General features: G+C 43.2%; 1 long non-coding RNA gene across 1 annotated transcript; it reads left to right on the top strand.

Annotated features, from left to right (window-relative positions):
• Positions 1-1,246: 1,246 nt before the first annotated feature.
• LOC138740151 (uncharacterized) lies at positions 1,247-9,114 on the top strand. The gene is made up of 3 exons (XR_011342706.1): positions 1,247-1,326; positions 2,890-3,042; positions 9,003-9,114. It is a non-coding gene; the product is annotated as an uncharacterized lncRNA (long non-coding RNA).
• Positions 9,115-14,088: the final 4,974 nt, after the last annotated feature.

Here is a 14,088-nt window from a genome sequence, read left to right as displayed (position 1 = left end):
AGGGGATTCACTCTCCTCCTGAACTGGATCCCCGAGACCTGGGTGGGGAAAACAGCTCAGAAGCTTGTGGGGGACCCAAGGCAACAAATCCTCTGTTCCGGTGGGTGCCAGGTCCTTGATGGAGACAGTGTCCTCATTGCCATCAGGGAACTCCATGCAGGTGTATGTGGGGTTGGCATGGAGCCATTTCACCCTTTCCACCAGGGGTCAGTCTTGCTTCTCCTCATGTGCTTCTTGAGAAGGAGCAGACCAGGACTAGTGACCCAGGCTGGGAATGTAGTCCTGATGCCAACCTTCTGTAAAATGTAAACATGAGCTCATGAGAAGTAGCATTGGTTGCAGTGCAGAGTAGCAATCGAATTGAGTGGGGCGCGATGGGGAGGACATCCTGTCAGTGTGAGTCTTAAAGGACTTTTTGTTTCAGGACAAGTTTGACAGCCTTCCAGATCATGGTGTTCTCTTTTTCAATCTGCCCGTTCTCCCAGGGGTTGTTACTGGTAATCTTTCTGAATGCAATGCCCCTCACCAGCAGGTACTGACGCAGCTCATCACTCATGAAGGCTGAGCCCCGGACACTATGAATATAGCTGGGATACCCAAACAAGGTGAAAATAGAGTCTTGGGCCTTCATAACGGACAAGGCAGATATGTCTGGGCACGGGATGGCAAACATGAAGTGGAAGTACTCATCGATGACTGAGAGAAAGTTCCTGTTTGTGAAGGAGAGAGGTCCCTTAAAATCAACGCTGAACCTTTCGAAGAGCCTGGATGACTTAATCAGGTGCATTTTTGCGGGACAATAAAAGTGTGGCTTGCACGCAGTGCAGACCCGGCATGACCTGGTCATTTCCCTGACATCTACTATTGAATAGGGCAAATTGCGGGACTTGACAAAATGAGCCATACAGGTGACCTCTGGATGGCAGAGCTCATTGTGTATGATCTGCAGTTGACCGGTGTGTACGCAGGTACAGCATCCCCTGGACAAGGCATCTGGAGGGTCGTTAAGAGCCCCTGGCAAATAGGCGATGTCAAAACTGTAGGTGGAGAGTTCGATCCTCCACCTAGCAGTTTTGTCATTCTTGATTTTTCCCCTCTTGGTGGTGCTGAACATGAATGCGACAGAGCACTGATCAGTGAGGAGCATAAATCTTCTACCAGCCAGGTAGTACCTCCAGAACCTTATGACATCAACAATGGCCTGAACCTCCTTTTCCACAGATGGGTTCCAAATCTCATAGCCTTGAAGCGTCCATGAGAAAAAGGCAACCAGCCTGCCTGCCTGATTGAGAGTAGCAGCCAAAGCGTCACTTTCCACTTGGAAAGGTACATTCTCATCTACCGCGTGCATGGCGGCTTTCACAATGTAAGCTCGGAGGTAATTAAAAGCCAGCTGGGCTTTGGCCAAAAGAGGGAAAGTGGTGGCCTTTAAGAGGGGATGACCTTGTCAGCGTATTGAGGGACCCACTGGGCATAATTGGAGGAAAAACCCCAGGCATCTCCTTAAAGCCTTTGTGGTCCTGGGGAGACCCTATCAGGGTCAGGGCTAATGACACCATTCTCCATGACTTAGCCAAAGATAGCAAGTCATGTAGTCATGAATAAACACTTGTCAGAATTGAAAGTGAGATTCTGGGCTCCCCTGCGTGGAGAAAACTCTGGTATCATGGTCTTCCACAGTGTGGCCACAGATGGTGACATTCTCAAGGTAGGGGAAGGTAGTAGTCTTCAACCCATATTCACCCACCATCCTGTCCATCTGCCGCTGGAAAATAGAGACCCCACTGGTAATATCAAAAGGGACCATCCAGAATAGGTTTCAGAGTTTAGGTGGGAAACCAGGGTTATAGACGGGCCCCATGGGGAGGAGCCAGGAGGCAGGACCAGTCGTTAGTACAGCACACTTCTAGTGAATCGTAGTTCACTACAGTCATCATCGTCAATGATGCACGTCAATTTCCCGTATTTTCCACATCTGCCATTTTGGGACCAGGTTCGCTTGCCACATACTAACAATAAAAATATATGAATATATAAGCCAAGAAAAATTCACAAGAAGAATGAAGTTGCTTTATAATTATCTTGCTGTTCCTCTCTTCCATTTTATGTACTTATTTCAACCATGCATACTTGGGGTCAGTTACCCAGCCAAAATAAGCTTTACATTGTGCTCAGACCTAGTTGAATTTTGACAAAGTTATTAGTTAGTTGCAAATGACAAAGGTTGGAGTGTAGTGGACAGTGATGAAGGCTTTCAAAGCTTAGAGTTTCAGGACCAGCTAAAAGAGGAGAAAAAAAAAAATTGGTTGAAAAATTGCAGAAGGAATTTCATGCAGGAAAGCTTGAGGTGTTGCATTTTGGAAGGACAAGCTAAGGTAGGACATGCATGGTAAATGGTAGGAGACTAAGGAGTACAGTAGAACATAGGGATCTGGAAATACAGAAACACAATTCCTTGAAAGTGGCATCATGAATAGACAGGGCCATGGAGAGCTTTTGGAATATTGGCCTTCATAAATCAAAGTTTTGAGGATAGCAATTGGGATTTTATGGTGAACATAGAACAATATAGCACAATACAGGCCCTTTGGCCCTTGATATTGAGCTGACTAACATGTCCCTTCCTGAAAAAAAATGTACTAAACCCTCCTCCCAACCTCATAACCCTCTATTTTCATTTAATCCATGTGTCTCAGATTCTGTTAAATGCCCCCAACGTTTCAGTTTCCACTACCATCCCTGGCAAGGTATTCTAGGCACCCAGAACTTCTTTACCCCGATGTCTCCCTTAAACTTCCCTCCCTTAACTTGAAGGGCCAAATTGGCCTATTTCTGTGCTGTAATTATTCTATGGTATATGTCCTCATGTGTTTGCTGATCCTCTCCTAGGTAACAGGTGTTGGCCGTCCACCCGATCTATGCCTCTCAATCTTGTAGACCTCCACCAAGTCTCCTCTCATCCTTCTACGATTCAAGGTGAAAAGTCACAGCTCTGCTAACCTTGCCTCACAAGACTGGTTTCCTAATCCAGGCAACATTCTGGTAAATTTCCTCTGCACCTTCTCCCTATTTTCCACATCCTTCCTATAATGAAGTGAAGAGAACTAAACAGAGAACTTTAAGTGTGGTCTTACCAGAGATTCATGACCTCTCTACTCCTGAATTCAATCTCCCTATTAATGAAGCCCAGCATCCCATAGGCCTTAACTATCCTATCTTCCTGTATGGTTACCTTGAGGGATAAATGAATTTGCACCACAAGATCCCTCTGTTCATCCACAATCAAGTAATCGACCATTCTGGTTAGTCCTTCCAAAATCATTACACTTATCCAGATTGAAATCCATCTGCCACTTTTCTGGCTAACTCTGCATCCCGAATATATCTTCTTGTAACCTTCAACTCCATCCACAACTCCTCCAACCTCCAGCAAACTTACAGACCCATCCTTCCACCTCTTCATCCAGCTAATTTATAAAAAGCACAAAGAGCAGGGGTCCCAGAACAGGTCCCTTCAGCACTCCACTAGTCACCGACCTTCAGCCAGAATACTTTCCTTCCACTACTACTCGGCTTTCTTCCTACAAGCCCTTTTTTAAAAAAAAATCCAAACAGCTAATTTTCCACTGATTCTGTGACTCACGACTTTCTGGATGAGTCTATCATGGGGAACCTTGTCAAATGCCTTGTTAAAATCTACCACCTTGCACTCATCAATGTTTTGTACCTCCTCAGAAAAGATTTGTGAGGCATGGCCTTCCCTTCACAAAGCTACACTGACTCTCCTTGAGTAAACTGGTCTTCTCCCTAATGCTCATAGATCCTTATCCTCAAGGATCCTCTCCCATTAGTTTACAAACCACTGATGCAAGACTATAATTCCCAGGATTCTCCCTATTGCACCTCACCTGCAGCCAAAGAGGATTCAAAGATCATAGCTAGTGCCCCAGCTACCTTTTCTGTCACTTCCCACAGCAGCCTGGTACTATTGTATCCAGCTCTGGGAACTTGTCAATCTTGATGTTTTTTTACGAAGATCCAACACTTCTGCTTCCTTAATCTCCACACTGTCCTGCACTCAAGCCTGTTCAATTTGAACCTCAGTGATCAAGGTCCTTTTCTCTTGTGAATACTGACGAAGTATTCATTTAGGACCTACCCAACCTCCTCCATCTCCAGGCACATGTTGCCTCCCTTATCCTTTAGCAACCCCACCTTCATTCTCATCATCCCCCTCTTCTTCACATAACACCGTGGGGGGAGAGGGGTTCTCCTTAATTCTACAGGCCAAGGCCTCCTCATACCTCCTTTGAGCTCTCCCAAGTCCTTTCTCAAGCTCCATCCTGGCTACCATATACTTCTCATGAGCCCCTCCTGTTTCCCATTTCCTATATCTAAACCTTCCTTCTTCATCTTGATTTACTGCCTGACCCATCTCATCAGCCACGATTCCCTTTTCCTTGTCCCAGTGAGACAAACCTATCTTGAACCTTGCTCAAGTGGTCCCTAAACTTCCTCCGCATGACTTATGTGCTTTCACCCTTCAACATCGGTTTCCAATTTACCCTCGCTAGCTCCTGCCTCATTGCTCGATAATTAGCCCTTCCCCAGTTTGACTGTTTATTTCCATGGCTATATTAAAGCCAAGGGACTTCTGGTCACTCTCACCAAAATGCTCCCTCACTGAGAGGTTCTGCACCTGACCATTCATTCCCCAGACCAGATCCTGTATGGCATCTCTTCTAGTCAGGCAGTCTACACACGGTTTCAAGAATCCTTCTTGTACACACGTGACAAATTCATCCCTATCTATCCCTCTTGCAGTCTGTAGGTTCCAGTCAATATTAGCAAAGTTGAAATCACCCATAACTACAAACTTGAATTTCCTGCACCATTCCAAAATCTGCTTGCTTAGCAATGTCCCAAGGGCTATGGGTGGGGGGGGGGGGGGGGCATATAGGCTACTCTCAGCACAGGGATAGGTCCCTTCCTATTTCTGACTTCCTCCCTTGTCTGACTCAGTGGACATTCTCTCTACAGCATCCTCCGTTTCTATAATTGTGATCAAGCTCCATCCTGACTACTATATGCCCCTGACCAGTAAAACTACCCCTCCCCCTGCCTTTTCTACCTCCCATTTTATTTAAAAATCTAAACCCTACTATCTGGATCAGCCAATCTTGCCCTTCCTCCAGCCAAATTTCAGTAATGGCAACAACATAGTAAATCTACGTACTGATCCAAGCTCCAAATTCATCCCCTTTATTCCCAAAACATTGAAATAGACACATTTCAAACCCTCTAACTGGCTATATTTATGTTTTGTCCCCTGCCTGTCCTTCCTCACCATCTCAGAGCATATAGCATCATGTTTTTGTCCTTCTACCCTAATCTCTGCCCTCATATTCTGATTCCCACCTCTTCCCCCCCCCCCCACCAAACTAGCTTAAACACTCCCCACCAGCTCTAGCAAACCTGCCAACTAAGATATTGCACCCCCCCCCCCCACCTTCTCCAGTTCAGGTGCAGCCCATCTTTTTTGTAGAGGTCAAACCTTTCCAAGAAGAGATTCCAATGATCCACAAATCTGAACCCCTGCCCCTGCCACCAACTCTTCAGCCACATATTCTTCTGCCACAACTTCCTGTGCCTTCCCTCTCTGGCATCTGGCTCTGACAGCAGTCCTGAGATTACCACCCTTGAAGTCCTGCTTTTCAACTTCTTTCCTAACTCCCTATATTCCTTCTTCAGGACCTCATCCCTACTTCTATCTATGTCATTGGTCCCTACATGGGCCACAACATCCATCTGCTCACCCTTCCCCTACAGAAGGCTATGAACTCAATCAGAGACACCAACCATGGCACCTGAGAGGCAACATACCATCTGGATTCCTCAATCTCATTCACAGAACCACCCCCCCCCCATCCTCTTGTCAAACCAAGTAGCCTTCTGAGCTGGGTGGGGGCCAATCTCTGTGCCAGAGACATGACCACCTCAACTTGTCCCTGATAGGTCATTCCCCTCAACAGTATTTAAAACAGTGTGCTTATTGAGGGGGGAACAACTACATGGGTGTTCTGCATGGTCTGCCTCTTCCCTTTTCCTTCCTGACAGTCACCCATCTCATGACCTTTAGAGTCTCCCTAAAACTCTTGTCTGTCACTACCTCTGCCTCCCTTAAGATCCAAAGTTCATCCAGCTCCCTAAATCAGTTTGTCAAGAGTTGCAGCTGGGTGCATCTTTTGTAGATACAGTCATCAGGAATAAATATTCTCTCCGACTTCCCACATCCTGCAGCCAGAGCACTGGACTGCCCCCAATACCCATTCTTGTTAATTAAAAAACTTTCCAGCCTTACTTCTGTAGGAGAAAATTCTTCCTCAGCTTCTTCTCTCCAAAGCCTCTTATGCCAGAGCCTCAAAGCTCCACTCCTTCTCTATACCACATGAATCAAAGCTTCCCCTCCTTTTTAATTGTCCCTGCCAATTATCTCAATTACTCACACCCACCAATCACTTTACTGTTTAACCCTTAATTGCTCTTTAAAGCACTAACCGCCAACTAGCACCTGACAAGCCCAGCTCACTTGCTCACCTCTCTCATGCTCCTCCTACCCACTCAACAGCGCTGAATAAAGTTGTATATGACATTGGTGAGGTCAAATTTGAAGTATTGTGTGCAGTTTTGGTCACCGAACTACTGGAAATATATCAATAAGATTGAAATAGTGCAGAGAAGATTTACTAGAATGTTGCTGGGACTTGAGGAACTGAGTTACAGGGAAAGCTCAAACAGGTCAGGATTTTATTCCCTAGACTGTAGAAGAATGAGGGGAGATTTGATAGATGATTAGATAGAATAAATGCAAGTAGGCTTTTTTTTCTTTGAGGTTAGGTGAGAAACCAACCCGAGGGCATAGGTTAAGGGTGAAATTGGGAGAAATTTAGGGGGGGGCGAGTTTCTTCCATAGAGAGTGGTGGGAATATGGAATGAGCTTCCAGCTGAAGTCTCACTTTTAATATTTAATATTTAAGAAGAATTTGGTTAGGTACATGGATGGGAGGGGTATGGAGCAATATGGACTGGGTTCTGATCAGTGGAACTAGGCAGGATGATAGTTTGACCCAGACTAGAAGCGCAGAATGGCTTTTACTGTGCTGTAATATTCTGCGATTCTCTGGTTCGAAATCTGTAAACTTGCTTCTGTACAGGAAATGTGAATTTTCTGCTATAGCTTATATATTAGACAATGAAGAAATGGAAGTGACAAAATAAATACAGCAATAGAGACTACACTGTCATCAAGAGAGAGTCTCAGAGCAACCAAAATTACTTTTAGATAGTCAGCAATTGGAGCTTAAGGTTTAGACCAGTGGTTCTCAGTCTTTTACTTTCCACTCACATACCACTTTAAGTAGTCCCTATGCCATAGGTGCTCTGTGATTAGTAAGGGGTAACTCCAAAGGAAATGGGCCAATGACAATTTTCTCAAGCAAAATACTTCAGTAACAATTGGATCACGAGCAATGGTTCTCGACCTTCCCTTCCCACTCACATCCCACTTTAAGCAACCCCTTACCAATCACAGAGTACCGATGGCATAGGGATTACTTAAAGTGGGATGTGAGTGGAAAGGAAAAGATTGAGAACCACTGGTGTGGCAAAGCATCAGCAAGGTCAACAACATGAAACAAACATACATATATATATATATATATATATATATAAATAAAACAAGGGTATATAAAAAAGGATAGGGTCACCAAAGACACAAGAAAAACCAAAGAATGTGGGTGAACTATGCATTGGTAATCTCCAAGGAGAAAGATGCAATGAGCTCAGTATCAGGTATGCCACTGTTCTAGGGCATGTTGATATCAAGGAGGAAGAGGTGTTGCATGAATTGAAGAAATTTAAGGTGGATAATTTCCCCCATAATTTTTTCTGCCTCCATATTCTATTGCACAGTGACCAATTAATCTACCAACCAAAGTGGGAGGAAGCAAGGAAACCCACATGATCACATCAAGAGTACATAAACTCCGTGTGCAGAGGCAGTGACCGACAACAGTTTCAGGGAGACAGTCACCCCTAAAGGTCATGAGATGGGTGACTGTCAAGAGGGGAAAGGGAAGAGGCAGACCATGCAGAACACCCATGTAGCTGTTCCCCCTCAATAAGCACACTGTTTTAAATACTGTTGAGGGGAATGACCTATCAGGGACAAATTGAGGTGGTCATGTCTCTGGCACAGAGACTGGCTCCCACCCAGCTCAGCAGAGGACTGGAGTGAACAGGGTTGCAGAAGCTGCGAGGTATCAGCTCTGATTGCCACATTATTTCTGCAAAGTTTTCTGTGAACTATTCACAAACCTTCAGTCCTTATTTCTAGGGAAGTGGTTTTCAAAATGCTCCCCTAAACTCACATTCCACTTTATGTGCCATAAGTGTTCTGTGATGAGTAAGGGATTGCTTAAGGTGGAAAATGAGTGGAAAGAAGAAGTTTGAAAACCACTGTTTTAATCGTACCTAATTGACTCATTATGTGGATGGTTTCATAACTCCAAAGGAAATGAGCCATTGACAATTTTTATCAACCAAAATGTTTCAGTTAGAGCAGTGGTTCTCAACCTTCCCTTTCCACTCACATACCACCTTAAGTAATCCCTTACTAATCACAGAGCACTTATGGCATAGGAATTACATAAGATGGAATGTGAGTTTAGGGGGGCAGTTTGAAAACTGCTGTTCTAGGGTATTCAAATCAACAAATAAAATGGATTGTGTTTAATTCATTCTGCAATCCTACCTTCTAGACTGGCTTTGCCTTCTGTCGCCAGCTACTGGTTCAGTGAAAACAGTCTCAATTGTGCCACCTTACAACTGAGGTATAAAATTGGAGGATCCTTCATCTAAGTCGTAAACTTAAGGCTTCTGTCAAGAATATTTCAATTTAATTTAAATTGCCATTCGTTGATATCAGTTTCTTTTTGATTTAGACATTGTGTAAACTGATGGATTGTTGCAACCAAGCAGATGTGATGCCTTTCCAAGGCACCTGCCTGACAATTTATTCCAGATTATGAAGAACACATAAAGAATAAACAATAAAAAATAAATAAAATATACAAAAAAAATAAAGAATTTAACTTAACGGCTGGCTCAAATTGTTTATTCCACGAATGTCTTCACTTTTGTTAATTATTCCATACTTTCATTTAATTTTCACCAGATGTTGATCTTTGCATATATTCATGTAATATTCAGTTAATGTTATTCCCAGCAAATAATCTTACCTGTTCCATTCATTTGTGCCATCTTCAACAGATGTTAATCCATGCAATTGACAATCATTTTATGACGTCAGTTTGTTTAATCTCACACACCTGCTTCTGTCTACCGCAAAATTTAATTTTTCCATATATTCATCTAATTTGCATGAGGTATTAATATCTGCAATCTATATTAATTATTAGTTATTCATGTCATTCCGATCAGATCTTAAACTCCCCCAATTGAGGCTAATTATTCTTTGCAATCTGTCTATCAATATTAAAGTCTAAAAGCTAAAGAAAACTCTGCAAATGTAATTACATCAAAACCATCTGGAACAACATTGTGAATTGAATAGATTTCCTGAATGGGTTTAACAGGGGAAACGTGGAAAGCACATTCATCCTTGTGGGTGGTGGGGGGGAGGTGGAAGGGTAATTCCAAGTTGTACATTCGGTCAGAGTTCAGGGGGATCTTCACCTCTCATCTAGTAGTCAGAAATGCGCTATTTAGCAAATATTTCAATTGAGCAATTGAGGTGAAAAAAATGTCCGACAGGGGAAGGTGGAGACAGGGAATGAAGAGAAGAAAATTTGTGGAGCTTAGTGGTCAACTTGCCTGGATGCGCTGAAAATGCTTCACCACTTCACATATGCTTAACCGTTCTTGGTCAGTCACACATGCAGTGTTAATATATTGCTCATTGCTTCAAAAGTTCACCTACTGGGATAAATGTCTGGCCAGTACATTCTTTCCTTTCCCAGAGAAGGCTCCACATACCGTGAGGAAGGGCTCAGGCCCAAAACATCGATAATATATCTTGTCCTCTAATGGATGCTGGAAGACTGGCTGAGTTCCTTGAGCATTTCTGTGTTTTGACTACAATCACAGCGTCTGCAGATATTTGTACTTCACTCCACAACAGCCATGTCTCTGTGGTGATTCCCACTACGCTAACCACCAGCTGTTAAATATGCATGATTTCAAAGCATTCAAAGAAACGGTTTATATTGAGTCATAGCAGCAGGGAACAGACTCATCAGCTCAACTTCTCTATGTTGACCAATTTGGCTTTCTGGATTAGACCCATTTTTGTTCATTTGTCAAGTTTATTGTCATCTGATTGTACAAGGACAACCAGACAAAACACCGTTCTCTGGTCCTTGGCACAAAATATGCAGACTCACAACCAGACACAACACACATACAGACAAATAATACATTTGCAGGACAAGTATTTTATCTATAAAAATTAAATCAATAAATATTGTTTTGTACATATGAGAATCTCAGATGGTTAGTGCGAGCAGTTCCTTTGGTCATTCAGCATTGTCACTGCCCGTGGGAAGAAGCTGTTCCTCAGCCTGGCGATGCTGGTTCTGATACTCCTATATATCTTCTCCGATGGAAGCAGCTGAAAGGTCCTGTGTCCAGGGTGGAAGGAGTCCTTAATGATTTTTGAGCGCCCTCTTCAGACAACAATCTAGGTAGATCACATCAATGGGGGAGGGGGGTGCAGGGAGACTCTAGTGATTCTCTCTGCCACTCTTATGGTCCTGTGGATTGACCTCCAATCCACTTCTCTGCAACAACCATACCACACTATAATGCAGCCGGTCAGGATGCTCTCGATAGAGCTCCTATGGAAGGTTGACATGATGGTGTCTGGTAACACACTTCAGTCTTCTCAGGAAGTGCAGTCACTGTTGGGCCTTCCTGACAAGTGAGGAGATGTTGTGAGTCCACGATAGGTCACTAGTTAAGTGAACTCCAAGGAACTTGGTGCTCACCACTTTCTCTACTACAGACTTGTTGATATGTAGTGGTTGGTGGACATTTTTGGTCCTCCTGAAGTTCATGATCATCTCCTTCATCTTGTCCACATTGACACTCAGGTTATTACTCTTGCTCCATATCACGAGATTTTCCACCTCTTCTCTGTAGTGTGACCCATTGTTGTTGCTGATGAGGTCAGCTATGAGGATGATGACACTGTTTGATCCATAGCCTTCTAAACTCTTTCTATTTGTAAATCGGTCCAAATATTGGAATGCCAGCTGAGCGATTGGCTGAGTGATCTACCTCTGACAGTGCCCTGATAAATAGAAGCAGCTGGATACATGAAGAAAAATACGTTTGTATATATAGAACATCTTCAACAACCTTAGGGGAAATTCCAGAATGTTTTATAGCCAAACAAATTTACCATTTGAATTGCAGACATTGTTTTCACACAGGAAACACAAAACACAATTTGCCCATAAATTACAAGGAGAAAAATGACCAAAAAATCACTTGGTTTAAGTGATGTTAATTTAGAGACAACCATTAGCCAGGATACAAAGGCGAGGGTCTACATCAAAGTAATGTCAGATGATCTTCTCTGTTCAGCTGGGAGGGTAGGAGAGCATTAGATCTCAAGTGCATTAATAAAGAAATTTATCTGAACATCACTCAATAGACAGAGAGACTTACAGAATTTTAAGTATCCTGACAAAAATGATTTGCTTTCGATTCCACTTGATAGACATGTTGATGCTTGTGCAGATAAACCACGATGAGTGCTGTTAATCTGAGATGCCACACAAAAACCATACATTTCAGACTCCTGCCCCAGATGCAGACGGCTCAGATCAACAGGAAGCTCATTTTCTTTCTGATGTCATTGTTTAAAAATTATGATGCAAGGGGAAATTCTTAATCCTGAGTTATATAGGACAGTTTCTTTTCCACTGCTATCAGGACAGAATGGTTACCACAACGCTATGACAACACCAGGAACCCAGGCTCCTATCCAGCGCTGTCTTTAAGGAGTTTGTATGTTCTTTCCGTGTCTCCGTGGGTTTCCTCCAGGTGCTCTGATTTCCTCCCACCCTTCAAAATGTATGTGGGGGGGGGGGTTGTTGTATGTTAATGTGGTGTACTTGGGCAGCATGAGCTTCTGGGCTGGAAGGGCCTGTAACCATGCTTTATGTCTAAATTTAAGGATTTAAGGATTAAAGATTTAAAAACTCCTGAAAGAACCTTTCATACTGTACGCAAAGTGCAGGAGAAACACAGCAGGTCACACAGCCTCGAAAGGAAGTAAAATAGCGACGGGAAAAATTCATGTCATAGAAAGTTGCTATACACCCAAATTGGAGGAACAATATGTTGTATTCCGTCTCAACAGTCTCCAGGCAGATGCCATCAATACCCTCTTCCAATTTCCATTAACCGACTCTCCTGGTCTCAGTCTTTTCCTACCCCTCGGTTACGCTTCCTCCAGTTCCTCACCCTTGACTGAGCCCTTCATTAGGAATGTGGGGAAATACAGGTGCCTGAATAAAATGGTGGGATGAGGGGAGAGGAGGAGAAGAGGAGAGGAGGGAGGAAGTGAAAGGGGAGGAGTACAGAATAACAGGTAAGAGTATCCTTGAATATTCAGATTTATTGTCAGAATACATGCATGAGATCACATACAACCCTGAGATTCATTTACTTGTGGCAGAATTACCATTAATTACAAAAAAAACTGCACACAGCGTAAACATGTAAACAAAGAACTGTAAACAGATAACGAATGCAAACAAATTGACTGGGCAATACAGAGAAAACAAAAAGAAAATCAACTAAGTGCACAAGAAAGAGCCGTTAAATGAGTCCCCGATTGAGTTTGTCGTTGAGGAGTCTGATGGTGGAGGGGTAGTTATAGACGACACTTTCTTTATTCTAATATGTCCAAATTTCAAAGTATCATCTTCCAAATCGTGAGCTGCAATATCCCAAATTTAGATTTCGTTAAACCAATAAATCAAACTCTATGTAGTTTTAATTCATTGGTAGAACAGATAAATGTTTTGCATAGCTTTGCAACAAGACATTTATAATGATGAATAACAAAGCATTTACCGAATAATAGAGATACAAAAATTTAAAGAAAAGTTTCTTATGCTCACTCTTCACATCTTGTTGAGAAAGAACAAGCAGTTAGTCTGGGCAGATATTATATTACATCTTCTTTTCTTTCTTTCTTTCTTCTTTGGCTTGGCTTCGCGGACGAAGATTTATGGAGGGGGTAAATGTCCACGTCAGCTGCAGGCTCGTTTGTGGCTGACAAGTCCGATGCCGGACAGGCAGAGACGGTTGCAGCGGTTGCAGGGGAAGATTGGTGGGTTGGGGTTGGGTGTTGGGTTTTTCCTCCTTTGCCTTTTGTCAGTGAGGTGGGCTCTGCGGTCTTCTTCAAAGGAGGTTGCTGCCCGCCGAACTGTGAGGCGCCAAGATGCACGGTTTGAGGCGATATCAGCCCACTGGCAGTGGTCAATGGGGCAGGCACCAAGAGATTTCTTTAGGCAGTCCTTGTACCTTAGTCACTATGTTATTACTACAAATAATAGTTCCCTTAAAAAGACAGGCACAAAATCAACTAAGAATCAAAAACACAAGATTTTAACCTTTACAGTAGCAGCTGTTCCTGAACCTGGGTGGTGCGAGTCTTGGGGCACCTATACCTCTTTCCTGAGAATAGAGCATATGCTGGTTGGTGTGGGTCTTTGATGAACGCTGCCGCTCTCGGATGGCAGCGTTCCCTATAGATGCACACAATAGTGGGGAGGGTTTTGCCTGTGACTGTTGCCGCCAATTCTAAATCATTTCCCATTGTCTCTGACTTGGAGAAAGAGGCAGAAACTCAATCCTTTCTACTTCAGTATCATGTGCATATCACAATTTTGGATTTATAACCGGTAGTTTTAGATTCAGCAACGAATGAATTAAATCATTTTACAAGTACAATTTATCAGATGCAGTGAAAATCTTGCTTGCTGCAGCTTA

The sequence above is a fragment of the Narcine bancroftii genome, chromosome 7, assembly GCF_036971445.1.
Source record: "Narcine bancroftii isolate sNarBan1 chromosome 7, sNarBan1.hap1, whole genome shotgun sequence".
Classification (NCBI taxonomy): domain Eukaryota; kingdom Metazoa; phylum Chordata; class Chondrichthyes; order Torpediniformes; family Narcinidae; genus Narcine; species Narcine bancroftii.
Note: the sequence above shows the minus strand (reverse complement) of the source record. Positions and strands in the feature narration are given on the sequence as shown.